Source organism: Rhipicephalus microplus, chromosome X, assembly GCF_043290135.1.
Source record: "Rhipicephalus microplus isolate Deutch F79 chromosome X, USDA_Rmic, whole genome shotgun sequence".
NCBI classification, from domain to species: Eukaryota; Metazoa; Arthropoda; class Arachnida; order Ixodida; family Ixodidae; genus Rhipicephalus; species Rhipicephalus microplus.
This window is the reverse complement of record NC_134710.1, coordinates 349,058,549-349,070,668: the sequence shown is the minus strand read 5'-3', so window position 1 is coordinate 349,070,668 and position 12,120 is coordinate 349,058,549.

Sequence of the window (12,120 nt, the reverse complement as noted above, 5' to 3'; positions counted from 1 at the left end):
GGCAAGTAACTGTTTCTAGTTATTTGCAGAATATCTTTCCTTTATGAGTTTTTCAGACCCTTTTCGTATGCGTAATACTCAGGCGCTAGTATGTCAGTTCCTGTGAGAAGAAAACCCCCGCAGCTGTAGACGCTTTAGTATAGATATATAATACCGCTAATGTTACTTTTGACTGCATGAGGAACTGTTACGTTGAGTTAGTGACTGTAATAATAAACAAGGGCCCGGAACAGCGGTCATTGAAAAATGAGGTGTATTGAAGGGGGCTTTTTTGGAAATTAGTTCAATGTATCTAAGTTCGACGATGGTAGGTTCTGAGGAAGGCGTTCATGTGCAGAAATCAGGAACATGTATCGGTTCTAAGGTAGCGTCTTTTCTTAATGATTTTTACCCTAGCAAGACTGAGAAACGATTGGAAGGTGCCTTAGATTATTCTATTGCAAGGGTATTTTCTGTGCACAATTACCTGATTTTTATTAGTGTTGAGGACTTTGAAACGGTAGTAACCACCGTGAGCGAAAAATTTGAAATATTCAGCGTAGGGCTCTACATCACTACAGAATTCTCACGGGGCAGTGTGATAAAATTTTGGAGATTTTCTTAACGTTTCAGACAAACTGCAGTTGCTGGCATTATTCAACATGGTCTTTAAAATCGCTGTCAAGTTGCTCGTCGAAGAACTCGAAGCTTGTAAAAGACAGTTTAGCAACGTCTTACCTAAAGTCGGTCCTCAAGAAGTTACGTTAGCACAAAATGAATAATAGGTTTAGCGCACGAAATACGCGTCATTTAGAAGCAAACTATCCTAATGATGCGGGGTCACTGTCACTGAATGTTTCAAGAAATCCATCATGTCAAGTTTGAGGATGGTTCCAGAAAGTGATAGGTAGGGTCATATTGTGGGTATTTCATACAATCAATGCTAATCTCACAAGCTAAATAAAGTAGGCTGTTGACACAGCACAACGTTGTTTTTACGACTACAAACAGGCTGGGAAAAATTTGTGCCCCAGTGCAGAGAAAGTATGAGCGAGTAAAGGACTAGAAGCGGATCTTTTTTCGTATACAACACACGTCACAAATACACTGATTGCTTTAAAAATGTTGTTTATAAGGTGACTTTCAGCTGCGACCGCTTTTAACCAACGTAGAAGGTGCCGCAGGTGAAAGTGACCTGATAAAGAACATTTCTATTGCGATCAGTGAATTTCTGGGAGCATTAAAACATATGTAGGTCCACTTTTTGTCCTTTACTCGCTCATACTTTCTCTGCACAGGGGCACAAATTTTTCCCAGCCTGTTTGTAGTCGTAAAAACAACGTTGTACTGTGTCAACTGCCTACTTTCTTTAGCTTGTGAGATTAGCAATGATTGCATGAAATACCTACAATATGCTCCTATCTATCGATTTCTGCAACCATTTTTGTTTTTTAACACAGCCACAAATTCACTGATTACTATAAATAAATTGTATATAAGGCGACTTTTACCTGTGGCCGCTTCTACAATGGTCAGATGGGACGTTCAATTTACTAGGGACCTATGGAACACAAGGGACCGCTAATTTGAGGCTCACAATATAATATTTTTTTAAGTTGTCAAGAATGTAAGAGCAATGCAGTGTTCATATCATATATAATATGTTCAAGGATCATATTGTAGGTATTTCATACAATCATTGCTTATCTCACAAGCTTAAGAAAGAAGGCATTTGACACGGCACAACGCTGTTTTTACGACCACAAATAAGCTGGGTAAAATTTCTGTCCCAGGGCAGGGAATGCATGAGCGAGTAAATGACGAGATCTGGGCCTATATTTAATTTTTGACGCACCCACTAGTTTAATGATTACAATACAAATTTTGTTTATATGGTGACTTTCACCTGCGGCAGCTTTTACGTTGGTCAGATTGGACGTTGAATTTTCCAGGGACTATTCGAACACAAGGGACCGCTAACTAGAGGCTCACCTTATAACCTTTCTTTAAGTTATCAAGATTCCGGAGCCCTCCACTACGGCGTCTCTCATATTCGAATGGTGGTTTTGGGACGTTAAACCCCATATATCAATCAATTAAGTTATCAAGAATGTAAGAGCATCGCAATGTTCGATGTATGCGTCGTTTTGTACCGTAACAGCAATGGTTACTATTAATAGCGCATGCGTCATCTAACCGTCGGTTTTCTTGAATAAGGATGAAACCAAATACCTTATCCTTCACGTAGAACCCCACGCATGCCATGTTGATACGCTCGCATATTTCATGGGCTTGTGCATATAAGTTTTCGGGCCTTCCTTCTTTTTCCCGACGTTTTATGCACCTTGAGTTGTTAGTAGGCGTTTGTGGTGCCCTTACTTCCTTTTGTATTCGTGTTTGTTTACCTTGTCTCTTTAAAATGAATGCGCACCAGCTCGCTGCAGCTCTGTGATTCGAAGCCACTTGGGTGTGCCATGAGAAAAGTATTTTTTTCTGCGTTGTTGGCGTTTCAATACCACTAATTCTGCAGTGGCGTCACCCTTAATTTTTAATTGGTCTTTTCAGCGAGAAATTTCTCGCTGCCTCGTTTTTTTAGTCCAGAACATTCATGTTTAAGGGCTAAGGCTAATGCGAGTATATGTCATGCCTTGTTTCGTAGGACGACTCCTTCCCCTTACTGTTCATTAGAGTGAACTTGACAGTACCTAGCACAAACAGGTTTATAGCCTGAAGTTTCTTAACTAAAGGCTGATGAAAGGAGAAGCAGTCTACAAGGCAAACACATAGTAGGACGCAACGAGAATAAAAAACGTCGCATATCAGTGGTATATAACTGCCGGAGAAAATCTCAGTTTTTCTAATAAAGAGTCTCTCTCTTCACCTCATATGTGAAATAATGGCGTTCGATGAATTACTTCTACAACCAAACCGGAGTTTCTACAACCAAACAAATAAGCGGAGTTTCTTTATTGCCTCTCTTTCAATGGAGGGCACCTCCACAGTTCTGCGCTGGGGGTGGGGGTAAAGAGGGAATAAAAAGGATAGGGAGGAATTAAACGTATAGAGATAGGGAGAGGAGCAGGAAGAGAGTGAGGCGCAGGGGCAGCCGCATACGAAAGTAGGGAAAAGATAGGAAAGATGGACCCAATCGCAGAACTTCGAGGACGGGGCACCACTCAGCGAGAGCTCTTGTCGAAAATCGCGGGGGTAAAACTCGTCGGTGCGAAATCCATCGAGACGCTACATTCATATCTTTCCATGGAGGTTACATCATGCACCTCTCCGGCAGGTCAGGTGATGTATGCACGTGGTGCATTTCCGCGCTCGCCAGCCAGCATGGACGCTTGTTACGACAGAAATGTCTTGGTCGTAGACTCGTTTGAAACAACCTTGTTTAACGGTGATTTGCGACACCAAGGCGTGTATTCGTTGTCATATTCTGATAGGCTAACCTATGATTGCGTAAAGTCGAAAAAGTGGCCGCCAAAAGGTTGCGCAATCAGTAGTAACTTCACTGCTTTGAGTCACCATTTTGTCGGATCTTTCTCGCCAAGCTGACCTGCGAAGTTTGTGGATATCGCTATGAGGTGTTGCTACCTTACGGTTCTCATGAATTTCGTTCAACCTCTGCCTGTTCGTCTGGCGAAAAATATTAATTCCCGGAATGTTTGCGCTGCTTTGAAGTTGCATGGATGCTTACTCGAAATCATATCGAGAATATAGCATTGTTTCGCGCGTGGCTACGGCGTATTTGCGAATGCTATGCGACGGTGATTCGTGCCTTAACTGCTGAATTGATTAGGAGGGGTTTAGCGGTGATTGTTTGGCAGCTACTCTGGCGTGTCGTGTTACAGTACGCATTGTGTTATAGTAGAAAGAAATTCTTCACTGCGTCCCGGGTGAGTGGCCAACAAAACAGCGCATTGTTTTCGTCGCAGTTGCGTTATGTTACGACATGACCGAGAATGACTTGCGTGTTTCGCGTATACGTAAACAAGCCACTTTGATTAGCAGGGGTGTGGTAGCTGTGCTAGGCTTGCATTGAAATGATGCTTTTGTGGATATTAGCGGTAGATATTAGGCCACCAGCCGGTATTTTACCGTTGGCAGGAGTTGTGCTGATAGTAGTTGCTCAAGTTACGTCCAGCTTGTTGTTCTTTTCGCTGCCGCTATTTGGCAGTGTCCGTTGGTGATTTTATCGCTTCAGTGGGGTCAGTAACCTATGCCGTACCGCTTCGCGGTTATCGCCGTTTGAATACCACAAAAAATAAAAGTATTAGAAAAAAATTTCACAGCATATCCACGGATTGGATGGTAAGTGAGCCGAAGCGCCCGGCCGGCCATCTGTCTGTTCGTCTGTCTCTGTATGTGTTTATCAGTCTGTACGTGTGTCTGTCTGTCTGTTTGTATGTATGTCTGTCTGTACATGTGTCTCTCTCCGTCTTTTTGTCTACCTGTCCATCCGACTGTCTGCCTCTCCATGTCGCTTTCTGTCCGTGTGTCATGATTGATTGATATGTGGGGTTTAACGTCCCAAAACCACCTTATGCATCTGAGAGACGCCGTAGTGGAGGGCTCCGGAAATTTTGACCACCTGGGGTTCTTTAACGTGCACCCAAATCTGAGCACACGGGCCTACAACTTTTCCGCCTCCATCGGAAATGCAGCCGCCGCAGCCGGCATTCGAACCCGCGACCTGCGGGTTGGCAGCCGAGTACCTTAGCAACTAGACCACCACGGCGGGGCTCTGTCTGTGTGTCTGCCAACGTGTCTGTTCATCCTTCCATCCGTCTGTCTGCCTGTATGTCTGCTTGTCTGTCTGCCGGTTCGTCCACCCGCCCGCCCGCCTGCCCGCCCGCCTGCCCGCCCGCCCGCCCGTCCGTCCGTCCGTCCGTCCGTCCGTCCGTCCGTCCGTCCGTCCGTCCGTCTGTCTGTCTGTCTGTCTGTCTGTCTGTCTGTCTGTCTGTCTGTCTGTCTGTCTGTCTGGGTGGTTACGCCTGACGCAGTATGAGAGGACTTGCTCTAAAAAAACAGAAAGGAAACACTGTACGAAAAAATCGCATGATTTCAGCTATTGTCATATTATATCAGTACAGTTTATGCTCCAGAGGAAAATATAAACACTATTGTGTAAGGAAAAGTAATGAGCAAAAAATAGACAGGGCCCCTGTCGGCTTTAGGCCCTGCTTAGGCCTCGAAAAGAGCAAATATCTAGCGGGTTTTGCTGTTTTTGCTCCTTTTTACCTACCTCAAGTATGAAGCGTCGTGATGGTGCTTCGCTCACCGCTGCGCCCTGTTTGCCGTGAAAACTTGTTTCATTAGGTGCCCGCTTATGAGTTGAAGGGAGACGGTGCCTATCCATGTCTTACGTTGTTGACCACGTTCAGCGTTCGCATTATAAACCTAAACTTACCGGAATGCTGCCCAAAAAGCTATACTTCTGGCGGCTCATAATTATTTCACGTTTTCAAACGGCTAAACGCTACATTACACCAAGGCATTTCTTCGTTCACTCAAAATGGTTGAAATAATGAGCAGTGTGTTTCGTCAGACATCGTGCAAACGGCAATTATTGGTGCCCTGTAATTGAAGTTCGGTATTATGAACTTTTCTACGGCCATAAACGGTCAGTATTTTAATCCTTCAGGCGTTTTAAACATAGTAGTTGCTTTTGGAAATCAAAGAAAAAGTGTCTTGAATGCACGCAACATCAACTGAAATTTTCTCGCCCCTCTGTTCGTTTCGCTCACCCTAACCCATGTGAATAGGCCCAGAAAACAAGGATATCAATTTTAATGAACCACCTTCTGTCATAACCTTTGTAGTCCGTGAATGTGCTTACAGACCCTCACACTTTTAGCGAGCATCTTGTAAACGCTCGGGTAAATAACATGTGTGATTTTATTTGTTCAAATCGCAAAGGACTGAACTGGCGTGAAAAAAACCACCCTTTACAAACATAATGTGGAAGGCTAGCATTTTTTATTGTGTGGTATTAAAACCGCAAGCATGCTTCAGGTTCGCATTTAATAGTAGAACGCGATGACGCAATCGGGTCCCATGCACGCCACCTTCTCCAATATTTGACATCCTGCTCAAGTTTTTGGTGCATGCCTCATCCCTGCCATAATCAATTAAGAACTGAATTATTCGTGAAGGTTTGTACAACAATAAAGAAACATTGTGCCACACTAGGCGGTTCTTTAGCAAGTAGCCATGAAAAACACAGCAATTTTCATCAGACATGATAATCCTAATGTTCACTAAAAAAGAGAATGTTCTGTCGTCCTTGCTGCCCGGTAGCGTGCAGGCACACCGTAACTCTTAGTGATCTCGCTTACTACTACGCTAATACACTGAAAGCAACTGTTATGTATTTTATTTTATTCGACAATACTGCCGATATCACAAGGAGATCATTGCAGGGAGGGCGTACATAAGATACAGAAAGGAAACACGAAGCAATCATTTCTAGCATGCAAAACAATAAGCAATCGATACATGAGAAGCAGTAGTAGCAATGAGCAAGGTGAGGGTACAAATCTCTGCAAAACTACGAATTACAACAACTACAAAGACAAAATGTACAATGATGCAATCACGTTATCAATATACAGAGCGTGCATACGAATTACAAGAGGACAAAAGAAAAGAAAAGAACAAAAATTTTCAGAAAAAAACTCCTCAGCGTGTACCTTTGCTTCGACCATATCTAAGAACACATTCAAAGGTGAAGTGTTTGTAACAAAAGGGCTCAGTTGGTTCGAATTTCTTATGGTTTGCTGGAAATATGAATATTTAAAGCAGTTTGAATGAAAAGTGTATTCATTAAGTGCTTGAGAGTGCCGGTAAAGTGTTAACTTAGATTGACTTAAAGAGATTAGTTTTGACGCGTCGATGTTTATGTCTCCATGAATTAACTGAAACAAAAACTTTAGTCTTGCTATTTTCGCCCGACTTTGTAGTGTTGACAGACATGCTTTGTGTAATATTTCTGTAGGAGAATCCGTTTGCCTATATTTATTATAAATGAACCTTACTGCCTTCCTCTGAACCCCTTCGATTCTTGCAATTAGTTCCTTTGTGTACGGAAACCAAACAATATTGGCGTATTCTAACAATGGTCTGACAAGCATCTTGTATGCCAGCAGCGTTGTATTTGGGGGTTTCAGATGAAGGCGTCTTCTCAAAAAGAAAAGCCGCTTTGGTGCACTTGAGGTTATATTGTTGACATGGGTTTCCCATCGAAGATCGTGCGTTAAAGTGACGCCTAAATATTTATGTTCAAATACGCGAGTAAGAGGTGTGTCATTAATAGTGTACGTGAAATCAGATATTGCTTTCTTTCTAGCTACAGTAAGCGTAACGAATTTCTTAGCATTGAGAGTCATTTGCCACTCCTCACACCAACAAAAAACAGACTCGAGTGAATTTTCAGTACATGGTGACCATCAATCGAATTAATTTCACGGTACAAGATACAATCATCAGCAAATAGCCGGATGTTAACATTCATTCTGGAAGGCAAATCATTATAATACAGCAGAAATAAGACAGAAACCAATACACTGCCCTGGGCCACTCCCGACGTAGCAGATGCTAAAGTGGAATTTTCTTTATGAATATGCAGGAATTGTAAGCAGTCAGTCAGATAGTTCTCTATCCAATTAACAATAGAGCTTCACCTATTGTACACTGAAGCTTCCTGATTAGTTTCTTGCGGGGTACGCAATCAAAAGCCTTTGAGTAGTGCAATAAAATTACGTCTGTTTGTTTCCTATAATATACACTTTGTGATATGTCATGTGTTAGTTCTAATAGCTGTGTGACTGTTGAGAGACCGTGACGAAGGCCATGTTGATAGGGCGAAAGAATAGATTCCTGTTCAAGGTACGTGTTTATATGTTTAAGTACTGCGTGTTCAAGAAGTTTGCACACGGTCGAGGTTAAGGAAATGGGCCTGAAATTAGACACCTGTGATGTGCTACCATATTTGTGAATTGGAATGATTTTAGCAATTTTCCACTCTGCAGGAAGTGAGCACATCGTTAATGATTTTTTGAAGATGTGACACAGGTATTTACTGTTTCACTCCGCACATCTCTTAAGAAATATATTGGGTATGTTACCAGGTCCAATCGCTTTCTTTGTGGCAATGTTCAACAAAAGGTTTAAGAGACCTGAATCTGTGATTTCGAGTGGCTTGGTCGGATTTCAGTCATATGGGACTATATTCGGTTGTTTTCCATTGTCGATGTTGAATACTGACTCAAAATAACAGTCAAAAAACTTTGCAGCGTTTCTGTTATCCTCACTGTCAGTGGTGGGGCTTTCATGGCGTTTTGGGTTCAGGTAACTACAAAACTTTTGGGGTGCGCTTTTCAAGAAGTTAGGAAGAGTCTTAGAAAAATAGTTGTTCTTAACTACCTTGATTTTTGATTTCATATCTTTTATAACTGCGTTAGGGCGTGTTTTTTCGCGTACGTTGGCCTTAGCTTCAGGGTTTTACGCAGCTTTTTTAGTTCTAGTTTAGCGTGGATTATTTCGCGTGTTATCCACGGATTTGTTTTCTTTGCCTTTCTCGTCTTCACTGGTACATAATTTTGAAGACTGAAAAACACAATGTCCGTGTATTTTTTCCACAACGCATCTACATCTATGGAACTGTTTGTAGAAAGTTCTTCAAATGCGATGAATTTAAAGCTGAGGTAATCGATAATACTAACGTCATCAGCGTTTGAAAAATCGTAAAATGTGCTACTACTTTCAGCACCAGGGACATGGGTTTGTGAGCGGATGGTGAAATAAGTTATTTCGTGATCTGATATACCTTCCAAAATTTGTATATTTATGTTTTCAAGTGAAAAGTGATGACTGAGAAATGTCAGATCAAGAATATTTGATGCGTTTCCCTTAGTTCGCGTGGGCTGAGTAACTATCTGATTTAGGTTAAAGTGCAACATCATATCGCTGATTATTTCAGAGGATGCCGATGAGAAGTGCATGCCTTTCCAATCAATATCGGCTAGGTTGAAATCGCCCACTAAGCCCCGCCGCGGTGGTCTAGTGGCTAAGGTACTCGGCTGCTGACCCGCAGGTCGCGGGTTGAAATCCCGGCTGCGGCGGCTGCATTTCTGATGGAGCCGGAAATGTCGAGGCCTGTGTGCTCAAATTTGGGTGCACGTTAAAGAACCCCAGGGGGTCAAAATTTCCGGAGCCCTCCACTACGGCGTCTCTCATAATCATATGGTGGTTTTGGGACGTTAAACCCCACAAATCAATCAATCAATCGAAATCGCCCACTAAAATTAGCCGGCCACATGGCACATGACGTTGTAGATAGTCATATAGTGAACGCTACAATCAGATGAGGGGCAGCGGTAAACACACCCCACCATGACCGGGTGTTGGGCCAACATTCGTTTGAAGAAGATAGCTTCAACATTTTCTACATCAGGATGTCTTGAAAAAGAGATACCTTTTTTTATAAATATCGCAACACCCCCACAACGTGTCTGTCTGTCTTTTCGCACTACTGAATAATTTGGCGGGGTCAATTTAACATGCGTGATATCATGTGTTAGCCATATTTCTGTCACAGCAACGAAACCTGGTTCAGGGCTAATTAAGACCAATTCTAGGGAATCTACTTTGTTAACAATACTGCGTGCATTTAAATTTATAAAGTTTATTTCACAGCTTGTCGCGAGCGTAGAGACTTCGCTTCGCCTTGCTGGTTTTTTTTTTTCGAACTGGGGATGCCCGAAAGTCCCTTTAAAGGTACCACACTTTCTTGACACTCATCCCAGAAATGCAACTCTCCATTTATTCTTAGTTTGTCATAAGTTAAAGAAACGCTGTCTCCAGCCTGCTTTTTGTTTTACCATAGTTTCAGAGTTTTCTTCTTATGTCCCGAATACGTGCTGAAATATCTTCACTTATGGAATATGTGGTTCCTTTCTACCTGAGGCAGTTTTTAAATACCCTAGTTTTGTCTCGAAAGTCGGCAAGTTTTAAGATTATCGGTCGTGTTTTTTTTTGGCCGCAGGTTTCCCAAGTCTGTGAATTCTTTTGCAAGTGATTGGCTCCATTTTCAGAATGCTTTTGACGATTATTTCATTTACAACCTCTTCAAGGGAATCGTCAGTTACTTTTTCATTTTCAGTTACACCATTAATGATGATGTTTGACCTTCTGGAACGATTTTCCAGATCGTCAATCTTAAGTTCGAGGGTAGATATAGTTTTCTGCAATCTAGGCAGGTCACTAACACAAGCCTCTATTTTGCCATCTAATGCCGTAAGGAATTCCAATTTCGATTCATTTGCGGGTAAACGTTCTTGCTTTATTTCCTTCAGGTCATCAGGAATCAGTTGTAGTTGCTTTGAAACAGTAGTGATATTGGGACTGGGGTCTGTTTCAATATCACCACATATTAACAATAATGTTTTGTTAAAAGCAACTTCAACACTTTCACACAACAGCTCAACAAGCAGCCTTGGGCATGGTAGCACAACCAAAAACACGTTATTTGACCGAAAACACTTGTCATACCGTTTTTCACCTCCGTAAAGAAGGTGAACGGATTAGGCGGATGCATTCTGGCGGTCCTGCCGTGCCCATCGCGGGATCTGCCTTCGTATGCGCCTTCATATGCCACGATGGCAACCTCGCCACCAGGGAGTACACAAGTAATATCATTGAATATTTTTGTCGAATGAAAGTATGTGCACAATTAGTAGGGTACGACATCATACTTATACAAAACTGCAGCATGAGTGCGAAATGAAACGCAAAGTTCAAACCGAAGCTCTGGTATAACTGTTACAGACCCTTTTAGTTGCGCGTACGGTGATTTTGCGTGCGATCTGAAAATAAAATGAGTAGGCTGCAAGCGAAGCGATAGACAACGAATTTATTTCTACGTACTATGATGCGTCTCCCTTAATCACATTAGCCGCATGCGCAATTCAAGTGTTTTTCCATGCATATCAGCTCCCCAAACGTCTGCAGTATGCTAGGTCCAACTAATAACGTGGCGTCTGTGACCTGCAAGCAGGACATCCCGATAGCCTTGGTACAAGCCACCAGAATAGAGTCAGGCCGCGACGTTCACTTTGTACATGCTAAGTGTCGTTCCTGGGTGTATTAGTTGCATGCGTGGATCTTAATCAGGTACGCTCAACATTTGTACTAAATTTACACACCTTTGAAGCTTGGTGCACTATGTAACATTGTCATTTTATGGGACATGGCTGCGCTGAATTGAAAAGAGCGTTCTACCCGAGCGGCTGTGAATGAAGTTTAGGGTACCGTTTAGTTCCCAGTATTCCTGAGCTTTACAACCTACTAGCCGAATTTCGAAGGTAATAAAGCTCGCTCAACGCTCAACGCACGTTATTCTGCTTCATGATTAACAGTGCTTACCAAGCTCACTTTTTTTTTTCTTTACAAGTTCGTTCACTGAAAGGCAGGACAAAAAATTATTGGGCTCCGCCTGAAAGTTTGTCGAAGATGGTTGCTGAAGGATTTTTATGACATGTGAGACAACTATTTCTAGCCAATCCAGCCGCTAGAACGTTCCGCTTTACTTCAGCTTGTCTGGCATAAAAACATGGCTGTTTGATACAGAGTACACACAAATTTAATTGGGTTTGTTGCTGCTGCGTGCGTCGAGCTCTTCTACAGTCTATCATGTTCTCTCATTTTCCGTGTTTTGAAGTCCTCTAAAGAATGCAACATAGTATTTGTTGTGTTAATTACGTAAAAGCTTGATACGGGTGCCGGCGCGCAACTCTGGAAGAAATACATTGCGTATACTGCGCACGCGTCCTTCTCTCCGGCAGCGGGGCTGCGTAGGTGGGCTCACTACGTACACCCGATTAAATGTGTTTATTGTCTGGAACGTCATGCGGTCAGGCACGAAGGTAGCAAAAAGAAAACTTAGAAAAAATGATTGTATATCAAGTGCAAGCAAAGACAGAGGCTGTATAAAAGTAAAATTGCAATAGCTAATATTGGAGAACACCCATCTCAGAATCTGAGCACCAATAAAGCAAGCAATATTTTGTTAAGTCCAAGCACCTCGCACATTACGCAGCAAACGAGCAATAAGACAGACTGACGTGAAGAATCCCAATA